At 42.0% G+C, this 14,019-nt stretch overlaps 1 protein-coding gene across 2 annotated transcripts in view; it reads left to right on the plus strand.

Annotated features, from left to right (window-relative positions):
- The first annotated feature begins 4,968 nt into the window (after nucleotides 1-4,968).
- The window catches only part of SPECC1L (sperm antigen with calponin homology and coiled-coil domains 1 like), a 72,310-nt gene continuing 63,259 nt past the window's right edge, over nucleotides 4,969-14,019 (plus strand). The window contains exons 1-2 of one of the 2 annotated variants that reach the window (XM_073674161.1): nucleotides 4,982-5,126; nucleotides 5,754-5,842. The gene's annotated coding sequence lies outside the window, so the exon portion shown is untranslated. Of the gene's footprint in view, nucleotides 5,127-5,753; nucleotides 5,843-14,019 lie in introns of both variants that reach the window. The other variant, XM_073674153.1, reaches the window with a different exon arrangement.

The raw sequence follows: 14,019 nt of genomic DNA on the forward strand, positions 1-14,019 counted from the left end.
ACCCTGCCGTCTGCCCAAACAGTGGTTTTCCCCCAGATATGGGATATTGGCTTACTCAAGAGAAATTACACAACAAATGGTATGGCACAATTTCTCCTGTTAGGCTATGTGCCCACGATGCAGAAATGCTCCGGATTTTTCCTGAGCATTTCTGCATCTCCCTGGCAGAAAAAAACACATGCGGATTTTACATGCGTTTTTCCTGCCAGGGACAAGCGGAAGTGAAGCGTTTTTGCATGCATTTCCGCATGCGGGTTGTCAAGCGGATGTGGATAATCCGCAGCAGAAATTTCCGCAGCATGTGCACTGCATATGCGGATTATCATTGCGGAACATGGCAGACCTTCTACCAAGCATTTTTTAAGCGTTTCTGCAGCGGAATTGCCGCTGCGGAAACGCTTAAAAAACGCATAGTGGGCACACAGCCTTATGAAAATGCAAAATGTGGGGCTGAAAAACATTTTTGTGGGAAAAATGTGAAAATTTTATTTTTACAGCTCAATGTTATAAACTTCTGTGATGCACCTGGGGGTTCAAGGTGCTCACCACACACCTAGATAAGTTCCCTGAGGGGTCTAGTTTCCAAAATGGTGTCACTTGTTGGGGAGTTTCAACTGTTTAGGCACATCAGGGGCTCCCCAAATGCAAGATGGCATCCGCAAATTTTACATTCAAAAAGTCAAATGGCGCTCCTTCCCTTTTGAACCATGCCGTGCATCCAAACAGTGGTTTTCCCCCATATATGGTGTATTGGCGTGTTCAGGAGAAATTGCACAACAAAGTTTGGGGTTCATTTTTTCCTGTTACCATTGCGAAAATAAAAAAATTTGAGTCTAAAGTAAAATTTTTGTGAAAAAAGTTAAATGTTCATTTTTTTCCTTTCACATTCCATTAATTGCTGTGAAGCACCTGAAGGGTTAATAAACTTCTTGAATGTGGTTTTGAGCACCTTAAGGGGTGAAGTTTTTAGAATGGTGTCACTTTTGGGCATTTTCTGTCATATAGACCCCTCAAAGTGACTTTAAATGTGATGCGGTCCCTAAAAAAATGGTTTTGTAAATTTTATTGGAAAAATGAGAAATCGCTGGCCAACTTTTAACCCTCATAACTTCCTAACGGAAAAAAATGTTGGTTCCTAAATTATGCTGATGTAAAGTAGACATAGTTACATAGTTTATAAGGCCGAAAAAAGACAAGCGTCCATCCAGTTCAGCCTATTTCTTGTGCACTGCAGCTATTCCGCAGCGTTGATCCAGAGGAAGGCAAAAAAACACCATGTGGTATAGGCCAATTTACATCATTGAGGAAAAATTCACTTCCCGACTCCAATCTGGCAGTCAGATTAAATCCCTGGATTAATTAACTATCACTAAGCATAAGATGTAATTTTATTGTTCTCAAGAAAGGCGTCCAGGCCTCTCTTGAACTCATTAAGTGAGTTGGACATCACCACTTCCTCTCCCAGAGAGTTCCAGAGTCTCACGGCTCTGACCGTAAAGAATCCCCTTCTATGCTGGTGCAGGAACCTCCTTTCCTCCAGATGCATAGTGTGCCCCCTCGTCTTTGTCACCATCCTTGGTATAAACAGGTCATGGGAGAGATCTCTGTACTGCCCCCTGATGTATTTATACATGTTTATGAGGTCTCCCCTAAGCCTTCTCTTTTCCAACGTAAATAGGCCTAATTTTGACAACCTCTCTGGGTATTCTAGTCCCTCCATTCCCTTTATTACCTTAGTCGCCCTCCTTTGTACCCTCTCTAGCTCCAATATGTCTTTCCTGAGCACCGGAGCCCAGAACTGTGCACAATATTCTAAGTGCGGCCTTACCAGCGCTTTATACAGAGGAAGAACAATGTTCTCATCATATGCCTCTATTCCTCTTCTGATGCATGCCATGACTCTATTTGCCTTCGCAGCTGCTGCCTGACACTGGGCACTCCAATTTAATTTGCTGTTAACCAAGACGCCGAGGTCCTTCTCCATGTCAGATTTCCCCAACGGTTTCCCATTTAATATGTATGGGTGACTGCTGTTTTTCTTTCCCATGTGCATGACCTTACATTTATCGGCATTGAACCCCATTTGCCATTTTTTGGCCCAACCCCCCAATTTATCTAAATCCTCCTGTAGCTGTGCCCTATCCTCATCTGTATTAACTACTTTACAAAGTTTAGTATCATCTGCAAATATTGCTATTTTACTATGCAACCATTCCACTAGATCATTAATAAATATATTAAATAATATAGGGCCCAAGACAGACCCTTGAGGCACCCCACTAGTAACCCTGACACCCCCTGAGCTTACTCCATTGATAACCACCCTCTGCTTTCTATCACTCAGCCAGCTATTTACCCACTTGCACACATTATCCCCCAGACCAAGCATTCTCATTTTATATACCAACCTTTTGTGTGGCACGGTATCAAACGCTTTGGAGAAGTCAAGGTATACAACATCCACTGACTCTCCCCGGTCCAGCTGTGAGCTCACCTCCTCGTAGAAGGCGATCAGGTTTGTTTGGCAGGAGCGATCCCTCATGAATCCATGTTGATATGGAGTTAGACAGTTATTATCATTAAGATATTCTACAATAGCATCTCTAAGAAATCCTTCAAACAATTTACCCACAACAGACGTTAAGCTTACTGGTCTATAGTTCCCAGGGTCACTTTTAGACTAGTGGGACAGTCCCGTCCATAAAGAGTGCTTGAATATAAGATACAGCGGTCTGTCTATCACATTACTTAATTCTTTTAGTACCCGGGGGTGTATGCCATCTGGGCCTGGTGACTTGTCTATTTTGATATTATTTAGGCGTTTCTGAACTTCCTCCTGGGTTAGGTGGGTGATATTTAGCGGAGGGTTTACTTTATCACTCTGCATTTCCTCCGATAAATTGTTTTCTTTTGTGAAAACAGTGGAGAAGAAGCTATTGAGTAGGTTTGCTTTACCCTCATCGCCCTCTATGATTTTACCCAGGTTATTTTTCAATGGGCCAACTCCATCAGTTTTAATCCTTTTACTGTTTATATAGTTAAAGAACAGTTTGGGATTCGTTTTACTTTCCTTGGCAATTAGTCTCTCTGTCTCCTCTTTTGCTATTCTTATTTGTTTCTTACAGATTTTGTTTTTTTCCCTATAAGATATTAGCGCTTCCTCGCTGCCTTCTTGTTTAAGTTTACCGAAAGCCCTTTTTTTGTTTTTCATTGCCCTCTTGACTTCCTTATTTAGCCACATTGGCTTCCTCCTATTCCTAGCCCTTTTATTCCCATAAGGTATGTACCTTCTACAGTGACTATGTAGGACTGTTTTGAAAATTTCCCATTTTCTATCCGTGCTCCTATTACTGAAGATACTATCCCAGTCTATAAGGTGAAGGGCATCTCTTAGCTGATGAAACTTTGCCCTCCTGAAGTTCAGTGTTTTTGTGACTCCCTTGCTGGGCACCCTACTGAAGCACATGTGGAATTGTATAATGTTGTGGTCACTATTTCCCAGGTGCCCCCCGACCTGCACCTCAGTTATTCTGTCTGGCCTGTTAGTTAATATTAAGTCTAAAAGGGCCGTCCCTCTAGTTGGTTCCTGCACAAGTTGTGACAAATAATTGTCTTTGATAGTTGACAGAAACCTGTTTCCTTTCTGAGATCTACAGCTTTCGGTTTCCCAGTCTATTTCGGGGTAGTTGAAGTCCCCCATAATAATCACCTCGTTATTTTTTGCTACTTCGTCTATTTGTCTCATTAATAGACTTTCCGTGGCTTCTGCTATATTTGGTGGTTTATAACAGACTCCTATGATAATTTTATTATTGTTTTTTGCCCCATGTATCTCCACCCATAAGGACTCGACCTCCTCATTTCCCTCCCATACATCCTCCCGTATTGTAGGCTTTAGACACGTCTTTACATATAGACAGACTCCACCTGTTAATAAATGTTATTTATTAACTATTTTGTGTGACTTATCTCTCTGATTTAAAGGCATGAAAATTAAAAGTTTGAAAATTGTGAAATTTTCAAAATTTTCGCCAAATTTCCGATATTTTCACAAATAAACGCCAGTCATATCAAATGAATTTTATCACTATCATGAAGTACAATATGTCACGAAAAAACAATCTCAGAATCAGGGGGATCCGTTGAAGCGTTCCAGAGTAATTACCTCATAAAGTGACAGTGGTCAGAATTGTAAAAATTGGCCTGGTCATTAACGTGCAAACAGCCTTCGGGGTTAAGCAAGTAAGCAGACCATTGTTCATGAGTCTTTTGCTCTGAAGAAGCTCCATATTTATAGGCCAAAAACCATAAACTAAGGAATTATTCACGCAGTGCTTTTTTGCATGAACAACGCAGTGTTAACAGGAAAAATGATGCATATACGTCACATGTGATTTTTTAAAGTGATTTTATTTAGGCATTCAATGTATAAAAAAAAAATACAGAAAAACACTGAAAAAAATGACATGCTGCGGGTTTTTTAAAAAAAGGCACCACGGCTCAAAAAACAAGATAAAATAGCACCGCGTGAACGAGATTTTAGAATTTTTTTCCTCATAAAAACTGAAAAAATTAAACAACTACACTATTTGTTCAGGAAATCACCAAAAAAAACGCTTCAGGAAAAAATGTGTTTGCCTCTTAAAAAGCTGTACAGGTGTGACTGACTGAAAAAGACGTTGCGTGCACTGAAATGGTTTCCACATGAAAAACTCGTTTTTGAACGCCCCAAAAACTCTGTATAAACTATGTATGTGTTTCAGCAAGCACAACAATAGTGGAGGCTGGAGAGGCCTTTCCTCTAAAGCCAGGCGGACATGTTTCAGGTAAAGTGCTTTCTGCAGAGCAGCTGTCTGGCGCTACACTACACATGAAGGTAACAGCGCGGAGTGCTTGTGCACACGCACATAACCTAATCCGTTACACGAGCATGCGTAGTGTAATGCTCCCGTCGGGACGTGGGCAAGGTTAGGGAGCTACGACTAACGGCTAATACGCATGCGCTATGCTGTGTCGCCGCCGTGTCTTGTAGGAGTCCGTAAGCTCCGGAACCGGAAGTGCTCCCTGGACCTATCCCGATCCAGAGCTCCGGAGTCGCTTCACATTTGGGACAAGGGATGAACATCGTACGTATACCGTCCAAATGTTGTCTCTGCTAGAATTGTCATTGCCTGTGCATCCAGCTAGCGTTATACCGTGTATGGTGACCGTACAGTGCCTGCCAGATGGAGAGATGGATGTGCCCTACTCACTGCTGGCTCTCCAGTGTGTGTGCATGTATGCTGTGTAATATATATCTATATGTGTGTGTGCATATTATATTACTATGTGATGTTATATTATGTTAGTGTGTGCATATATATATATTTATGTGTGTATATTATATTACTATAATGTTTAATCATATAAGTATGTGTGTGTGTGTATGTATATATATGTGTGTGTATATATATATATATATATATATATATATATATATATATATATATATAGTAATGACAGCATGTACAGTCATCCATGCATAGTGGCACATAAAGTAGGACATCACATAACTGCGGTTACATAATAAATGGAAGTGCTGTAATTAGGAACATGCCTCATTCTGGATGGGAGTTGTCTGAAGTCTTTTCCTTCTGTTTTGATTGTGCCATCCGGGCATTGCCATATCTCAATGCCTGACATCAGTGTGACATCTGGACTGGTTATGTCAGCAGCTAGGTAGTAGTAATAGTAGTATGTCTTGTTCTCTGCAGATGAGCTGTGGTATTTTAGCTGATATTCGTCCTCCTGTCTATTAGATGTGTTGTTACAGCTGCCACTCGCCGTCATCACTATCCCTTTGGTATGTGGAGTATTTTTTTTTATTTATTTTACCCACTTTTGTATAGTGCCATTAATTCCACAGCGCTTTACGGACCTTATGGGCACTGTCCCCATTAGGGCTCACAATCTAAATCCCCTATCAGTATGTCTTTTGAGTGAGGGAGGAAACCCATACAAACTCCTTGCAGATGTTGTCCTTTGAACCCAGGACTCCAGCGCTGCAAGGCTGCAGTGCTAACCACTGAGCCACATGCTGCACTGGAGTATGGGGGACTACATGTCTCCCTTGGATATTGCCCCTAGACAGTGGTGGACACAGGCAGAAAAGGTTCCTTGTGCAAGAACAACACATGAGCCCTTTGCAGTCCACCTATTTATCATAATAGACAATTCCATTTGCTTTAAAATTGGACGTGGGCTCCCTATCTCTCTACCTACCTATAAAATAATTTGATTACTTTTTTCATTTATTTGGTAGGATACATGAAGAAAAACCATACATCTGTATGTTTTTTTATTTTATTTTTTTACGGTTTTCACTGTGCAGTTTAATTCACATGTTAAGTTTATTCTGCAAGCATGTGCACACAGCATTAAAGGGGTATTCCCATCTCCAATAACCTATCCCAATATGTAGTAGGTGTAAATAATATTAGCAAATACCTCCAATTAGAAATGTAGTGTAGTTTTTCAGCTTCCCTATGTTGCTTACCCCATGTGTAGGATATTACAGTAGCTTAGGTATCCATGGATATGACCACACATATAATGACAGTTAGATTAAAACCGCTCTTCAGGCTATGTGCCCACGATGCTGAAATGAAGCAGAAAATTTCTGCATCTCCCTGGCAGAAAAAACGCATGCAGATTGTGCATGCGTTTTTCCTGCAGAATACATGCGTTTCCACATGCGGATTCACATGCGTTTCCGCATGCAGATTGACAAGCGCTTTCCAGGCGATACTATCACTTGGAAAGTGCTTGACAACTAGGTCACACTGTATAAATCCATGCAAACAGCATGGATTTATACAGTGTGAACCGTAAAAATTAAAACAAATCAAGCTATACTCACCCCCGAGGCCCCGGTGTGGCAGTAGCGCTGCTTCCTGGCTGGTTCCCGGCTGCCGGCATATCGCGAGACAGAGCGATGAATGACCTGCGGTCACATGACTGTGACGTCACCGCAGGTCCTCAAGCGATGCCGGCATTCAGAGAGAAGCCGCCGGACAGGTGAATATAAACTTTATTTGTTATTTTATTCTTTTTTTACAGGTACAATGGTACCCAGGTCTGGATGAGAGTCTTCTCTCCTCCAGAACTGGGTACTATCCGCACATAGAGACGCATAGAAGCCGCTTGTACAAATGTACAGTCGCGGTTTCTATGCGTTTCAATGCAAGTCAATGGCGGGAGTTCCGCTGCGCTTCCGCAAAATTAAATGACATGCTGCGGATTTTTGTACGCAGCATAAACGCTGCGGAAAAATCCGCAGCATGTGCATAGAACATGCGGAATCCCCTTGGGGACCATGGGGTGCGGATTACCTAGCGTTTCACAAGCGTTTACGCTGCGGAAATTCCGCAGCATAAACGCTTGAAAAACGCTACGTGGGCACCCAGCGTCATGGTCGTAACCATGGATACCTATGGTCCTGCAATTCCTGCACATGAGGTAAACGACATAGCGAATCTGAGAACTATGCTGCATTTCTAATTGGAGGTATTTGCTAATATTATTATTATTACACCTACTACATATTGGGATATGATTTTGGAGATGGGTATACCCCTTTAACTACTGAACGCTGTGGCGCAAACAATGTAGGATTACGTTCCTGTGCCAGAGTCAGGATGTTGTAAGGATAGGCCATCAATGTTAGTCTTGGACAACCCCTTTCACTTTTTCTTGTAGCTGTCAGTTTTAGCCTTTTTGAGAAACCATTTTTGTTTTTCACTTTTTTATTGCCATGTTCCAGAAACCTTAATTTTATAATCTTTTTAGTAGTGGTTTGAGGGATTTTTTATTTTCGGGATGAGTGTTATTTATTATTGGAAACATTATGGAGTACATTTAAACTACTCCAACAACCCCTTCTCAAACCTCCTGTTTTCTTCTTTTAAAAAAAACACTAATAGGCTGTGGGCCCACGATGCGTTTTTCAAGCGTTTACGCTGCGGAATTTCCGCAGCGTAAACGCTTGGTAAACCTTCCCCCATGGTCTCCAATGCAATTCCGCACTTTCAATGCCCATGCTACGTATTTTTCCGCAGCGTTTATGCTGCGCTCAAAAATCCGCAGCATGTCCATTAATTTTGCGGAAGCGCTGCGTTTTCGCTGCCATTGACTTGCATTAGAACGCGCCAATTCCGCAAGACTGCATCTGTACTTGCGTAATTGACGCATTCTAATGTGCGGATGGTACCCGGGTGTGGAGGACAGGAGACTCTCCTCCACACCCAGGTACCTTTAAAAGCTGTAAAAAATAAAGATTATATTCACCTTCCGACTGCCCCCGGACTCCTTCCCTGTGCTTGCCGATAGATCGCGCAGGACTGAAGGACCTGCACAGATGTCACAGTCATGTGACGGCAGGTCTTTCAGTACAGCGTACCGCGATCTGCCGGCAGCCAGCACAGGAGCGCAGCAAGACTGCAGGGGCCATCGGAGGGTAAGTATAGATTTATTTTTTTATTTTTAACCATTCTCTCGGGTCACACTATATAAATCCAAGCCGGTTGCATGGATTTATATAGTGTGACCTAGTTGTCAAGCACTTTCCAAGTGATGCTAAAATCGCTTGGAAAGCGCTTGACATCCGCATGCGGAAATGCCAGTGAAGAACGCTTCATTTCCGCATGTCCCTGGCATGAATAACACATGTACAATCCGCATGCGTTTTTTTCTGCCAGGGAAATGCAGAAACGCTCAGGAAAAAATCCTGAGCATTTCTGCATCGTGGGCACATAGCCTTATACTCCGCCCTGGTGCCAGCACCGTTTCAGCTATGTCGGCACTGACACAGTGCCGTGTCACTTAATCCCTGCAGCCAATCGGCACTGGCTTCACTCTTCCCGCCTTCGGACGTATCATATACATCCAGAGGAAGTGAAAGAACTTTTACACCAAAGAATGCTGTTTTCTTTTTTCTTCCCACTATTTTCGGCTACCCATAACTTTTTTTTTTTGAAGGACAACCTGTATTTCCTGTTGTTTTTTTGTAAAGCTTTTACTGGTATCCTTTCTTTTGTCGATATATACATAAAAGCTTTTGATCACTTTTTTTTTAATTTATTTGGTAGGAAGCATGAACAAAAACAATACATCTGGATTTTTTTTAATTTTTTTTATCGTGTTCACTGTGCAGTATAATTCACAGGTTAAAGAAGTTGTCCACTACTCTATATGAACCCCCCAATGTATCCCCCCGGGGCCCAGAAGTTTTTTTGTAAATACCTTGCGGTGCCTTTTCTGCCTCTGAGCGGCGCTATCGCTGGCTGCTCAGAGGCATCACGTGACCCGTCACTGATGTCACGTCAAGTGAGGCGTGACATCAGTGACGCGGTCCCCACGGTGGATGCTGAGCTGTGGGTGGGTTTACCCCGCGCTTCACACCCAGCATCCACCGCACGCTTTCCCAGTGAATGAGGAGAGGGAGAGTGCGCGGTGGATGCTGGGTGTGACGTGCTGGGTAACCTCGCCCACAGCCCAGCAGCCACCGTGGAACGCAGAAGAGGGACCCCCGGCTGCATCCGGAATCATGACGTGACATCAGCGGATGTCAGAGCCGGATGCAGCCGGGGGTCACGTGATGCCTGTGAGCGGCCAGTGATAGCGCCGCTCACAGGCAGAAAAGGCACCACAAGGTATTTAGAGAAACACTTATGGACCCTGCGGGAATACGTAGGGGGATCATATAAAGTACTGGACACCCCTTTAACTTTATTCTGTGGGTCAATACAGTGTTTTATGTTTTACCACTTTTATGCAAGATGATCCCTTTTTACATTTTTTTCTATTTGGTTATCATATAGTGAGAGCTCTGACTTTGCACTTTTCTGTCAACAGAACTGTTTTTTTTTTTTTTTTTTTTGCATATTGAGGTGGGGTTTTTATTGTTATCATCATAGGTAACATATAACACGATGAACCAAAACAGCAGTTCTCGCATAGTTTCATATGTTGAATAAAATTATAATCTACTTTTAGATCATAACTAGAAAAAGACATGGACTGGCACATCCAAATCCTACACATTAGACATGCACTTCCAAATCTTGTCTGTCTTTAGGGGATAATTATTTATTTTAAGGGGCGTGTATTTAGTACTGAAAATAATGTTTGCAATTTAGTTTCACTAAAAAAAATAATAATGTTACAGTTTGTCTTCTGTATCCTCTGTGGTGTACTGTCTACTGCTGGATGTAGTATGAGTTAAAGGGAACCTGTCATGTCCTAGTTACTATTTACACTGCCCCCATTGCTTTGCCCCCAAGCTTTTTTCATTAAAGTCGGTGGTAGCATAATGATTTTATAACATTTTATACACTTTGTCCTACCTGCTCTATTCAGTCATAGGGGTATTCTCACATACAGTCAGGGGCGGGCGCAGCATTCACTCACTGCTGGTGCCGCCCACGTATTTGAATATTGCTTCCGGCAAGCACTATTATAGTGGGGCGTATTTTAACCCCTTTCTGGCCTGGGGCGTATTTGCCTGGGGCGTACTATAACCCCAGGTTCAGCGCGGCCTCCAGCGCTGAGCCCGCACTGAACCGGGCACATGTCAGGTGATTTATACAGCTGACATGTGCCCACAAAACCCCCTGCTGGAATCGAGATCCACCTGCGGCTGTTAACCACTTCATAGAATCATAGAATCATAGAATGGTAGAGTTGGAAGGGACCTCCTGGGTCATCTGGTCCAACCCCCTGCTCAAAGCAGGATTCACTAGATCATCTCAGACAGATGTCTGTCCAGCCTCTGTTTGAAGACGTCCATTGAAGGGGAACTCACCACCTCTCGTGGCAGCCTGTTCCACTCATTAATCACCCTAACTGTCAAAAAGTTTTTTCTAATATCTAATCTGTGTCTCCTCCCATTTAGTTTCATCCCATTGCTTCTAGTCTTTCCTTGTGCAAATGAGAATAAAGATGATCCTTCTACAATGTGACAGCCCTTGACATATTTGTAGACAGCTATTAAGTCTCCTCTCAGTCTTCTTTTTTGCAAGCTAAACATTCCCAAATCCTGCAACCGTTCCTCATAGGACATGGTTTGCAGACCAGTCACCATTCTGGTCGCTCTTCTCTGAACTTGCTCCAGTTTGTCTATGTCTTTTTTAAAATGTGGTGCCCAAAACTGTACACAGTATTCCAGATGAGGTCTGACCAAAGAGGAGTAAAGACCGATAATGACTTCACGTGATCTAGACTGTATGCTTCTGTTAATACATCCCAGAATTGTATTTGCCTTTTTTGCTGCTGCATCACACTGTTGACTCATGTTCAGTCTATGATCTATTAGTATACCTAAGTCTTTTTCACATGTACTGTTGTTTAGCTCTATTCCTCCCATTCTGTATATGCTTTTTTCATTTTTATTGCCCAGATGTAGTACTTTGCATTTTTCCCTGTTAAAAACCATTCTGTTGGTTGCTGCCCACTGCTCCAGTTTATTTAGGTCTTTTTGAATCCTCTCTCTCTCTTCTCTAGTATTAGCTATCCCTCCTAGCTTTGTATCATCAGCAAATTTAATCAGTTTACCCTCAATTCCTTCATCTAAATCATTGATAAAGATGTTGAACAATACAGGTCCCAGGACGGAGCCCTGTGGTACCCCACTTGAGACATTCATCCAGCTGGATGTAAAGCCATTTACAACCACCCTTTGAGTCCGATCACTAAGCCAGTTATGAATCCACCTAACAGTTGCCTGGTCCATTGCATACTTGGTCATTTGTTCAATAAGGATGATGTGAGATACTTTGTCAAATGCTTTGCTGAAGTCAAGATATACTATATCTACAGCATTTCCCTGATCCACCCAGTCAGTGATTCTGTCATAGAAGGAAATTAAGTTAGTCTGACATGACTTGTTAGTTACAAACCCATGCTGACTCTGGTTAATCACTTCATTCTTATCCATGTACTTACATACATGTTGTTTAATAATTTGTTCAAAGATCTTTCCTGGTATAGAAGTCAGACTCACCGGCCTATAGTTCCCTGGGTCCACCTTCTTCCCCTTTTTGAAGATAGGAACAACATTTGCTCTTCTCCAGTCTTCTGGGACTTCTCCTGTTCTCCAAGAATTTTCAAATATTATGGAGAGTGGTTCTAAAATTTCTTCTACAATCTCCTTCAGTACTCTGGGGTGTAATTGATCTGGACCTGGAGACTTGAACTCATTTATGTTAGCTAAATATTCCCTCACAATCTTTCTGTTTACAGATAACTTGGATTCCTCTATTCCTTTAAAAGGACAGTGAAGATCAGTTGATGTTACATTTTCTTTCTGAGAGAAAACAGATGCAAAATAGGAATTAAAAAGTTCGGCCTTCTCAACATCCTCTCTTACCATTTCTCCATTTTCATCCTGTAAAAATCCTATAGCATCTTTGACTTTTCTTTTACTTTTGACATACCCCCAAAATCCTTTTTTATTGCTTTTGACATCTCTTGCAAGCCTTAATTCATTGTCAGCTTTAGCTAACCTGATACGTGCCCTGCAGGATCTGCAGACTGCATTATAATCTTCTTTAGATATGCCTCCCTCTTTCCATTTAATAAACATTTCTTTCTTTCTTTTTAGCATGTGTTTAAGTTCTGTGTTCATCCATCCTGGTTTTCTTAAATGCTTCCCATTCTTCCTACTTTTCGGGATTGTTAACGATTGTGCTTTGAGAATCTCATTTTTAAAAATTTCCCATCCTTCCTGGACATTTTTGTCCTTAAGGACATCCAGCCATTGGATCCCTCCTATTCTCTTTCTGAGTCTCTTAAAATCTGCCTTTCTAAAATCTAACCTTGAAGTTTGAGTCTTCACATGTCTTCCTCCTCTAGTTATCCAAAATTCTATAATAGCATGATCGCTGCCTCCTAGCGTCCCAGCCACCTTTACCTCCTCAACCATTTCCTCCCTGTTTATAAGGATTAGATCCAAAGTAGCAGATCCCCTTGTTTTCTCCCCTACCTTTTGGAAGATAAAGTTGTCAGCAAGAGAGGATAAGAATTTGCTTGACCTGTTAGTTTTACTTGAGAGAGATTCCCAACAAATGTCTGGATAGTTGAAATCTCCCATGACCACTACGTCATATTTTTTGGAGAACTTGGTCATTTGATACATAAAGAGTTCATCCATATCTTCAGCTTGCCCAGGTGGCCTGTAGTAAATGCCTACAATGGTGTCCTTTCCGTTGTTCTCTCCTTGTATTCTTACCCAAACAGTTTCCACAGAACTCCCAGTCTCTGAAGCTTCAATCTCTGTGCAGATATACGCTTTTCTAACATACAATGCAACACCTCCTCCTCGTTTATCAAGTCTGTTTCTTGCAAATAAGTTGTATCCTTTTAGCCTTTTATTCCAATCATGTGTATCGTCCCACCAAGTTTCAGTGATTCCAATGACATCATATTCCTTTTCCTGCATTAGTAGTTCCAATTCTCCTTGTTTGTTGCCCATGCTTTGTGCATTTGTATAAAAACATTTTAGTTTGTGATTGGTTTCTCTTCCTCCCATATTTTTATTATTTAGATTTTTTTGTCTTTGTTCTTCTTTTCCACTTCCAGTAGCAGAGATCTCAATAGTATTTGTCAGCTGTATGGCTTTTTCTGGCCTTTTGCTTCCCTTCCCACATTGTTCTAGTTTAAAGCTCTTCTGATGAGTGTAGCAAGGCGACTTCCAAATACATGTTTTCCAGTCTTCGTAAGGTGCACCCCATCTCTAGCAAGTAGTCCATCGTATAGGTAATTCATTCCGTGATCCAGAAGTCCAAATCCTTGTTGACGGCACCATCGACGTAGCCAGTTGTTCACCTGTAGAATCTTATTCCACCTCATTGTTCCATGGCCATCCACTGGGAGGATGGATGAGAAGACCACCTGCGCTCCCAATTCTTTCACTTTCTTGCCTAAGTCTTTAAAGTCACTGCAGATGGTTTCCAGGTCCTTTCTTGCGGTGTCATTTGTCCCCAC

Source organism: Phyllobates terribilis, unplaced genomic scaffold (genome assembly GCF_046119375.1).
Source record: "Phyllobates terribilis strain yellow unplaced genomic scaffold, ASM4611937v1 Scaffold_1__5_contigs__length_1240528914, whole genome shotgun sequence".
Classification (NCBI taxonomy): Eukaryota; Metazoa; Chordata; class Amphibia; order Anura; family Dendrobatidae; genus Phyllobates; species Phyllobates terribilis.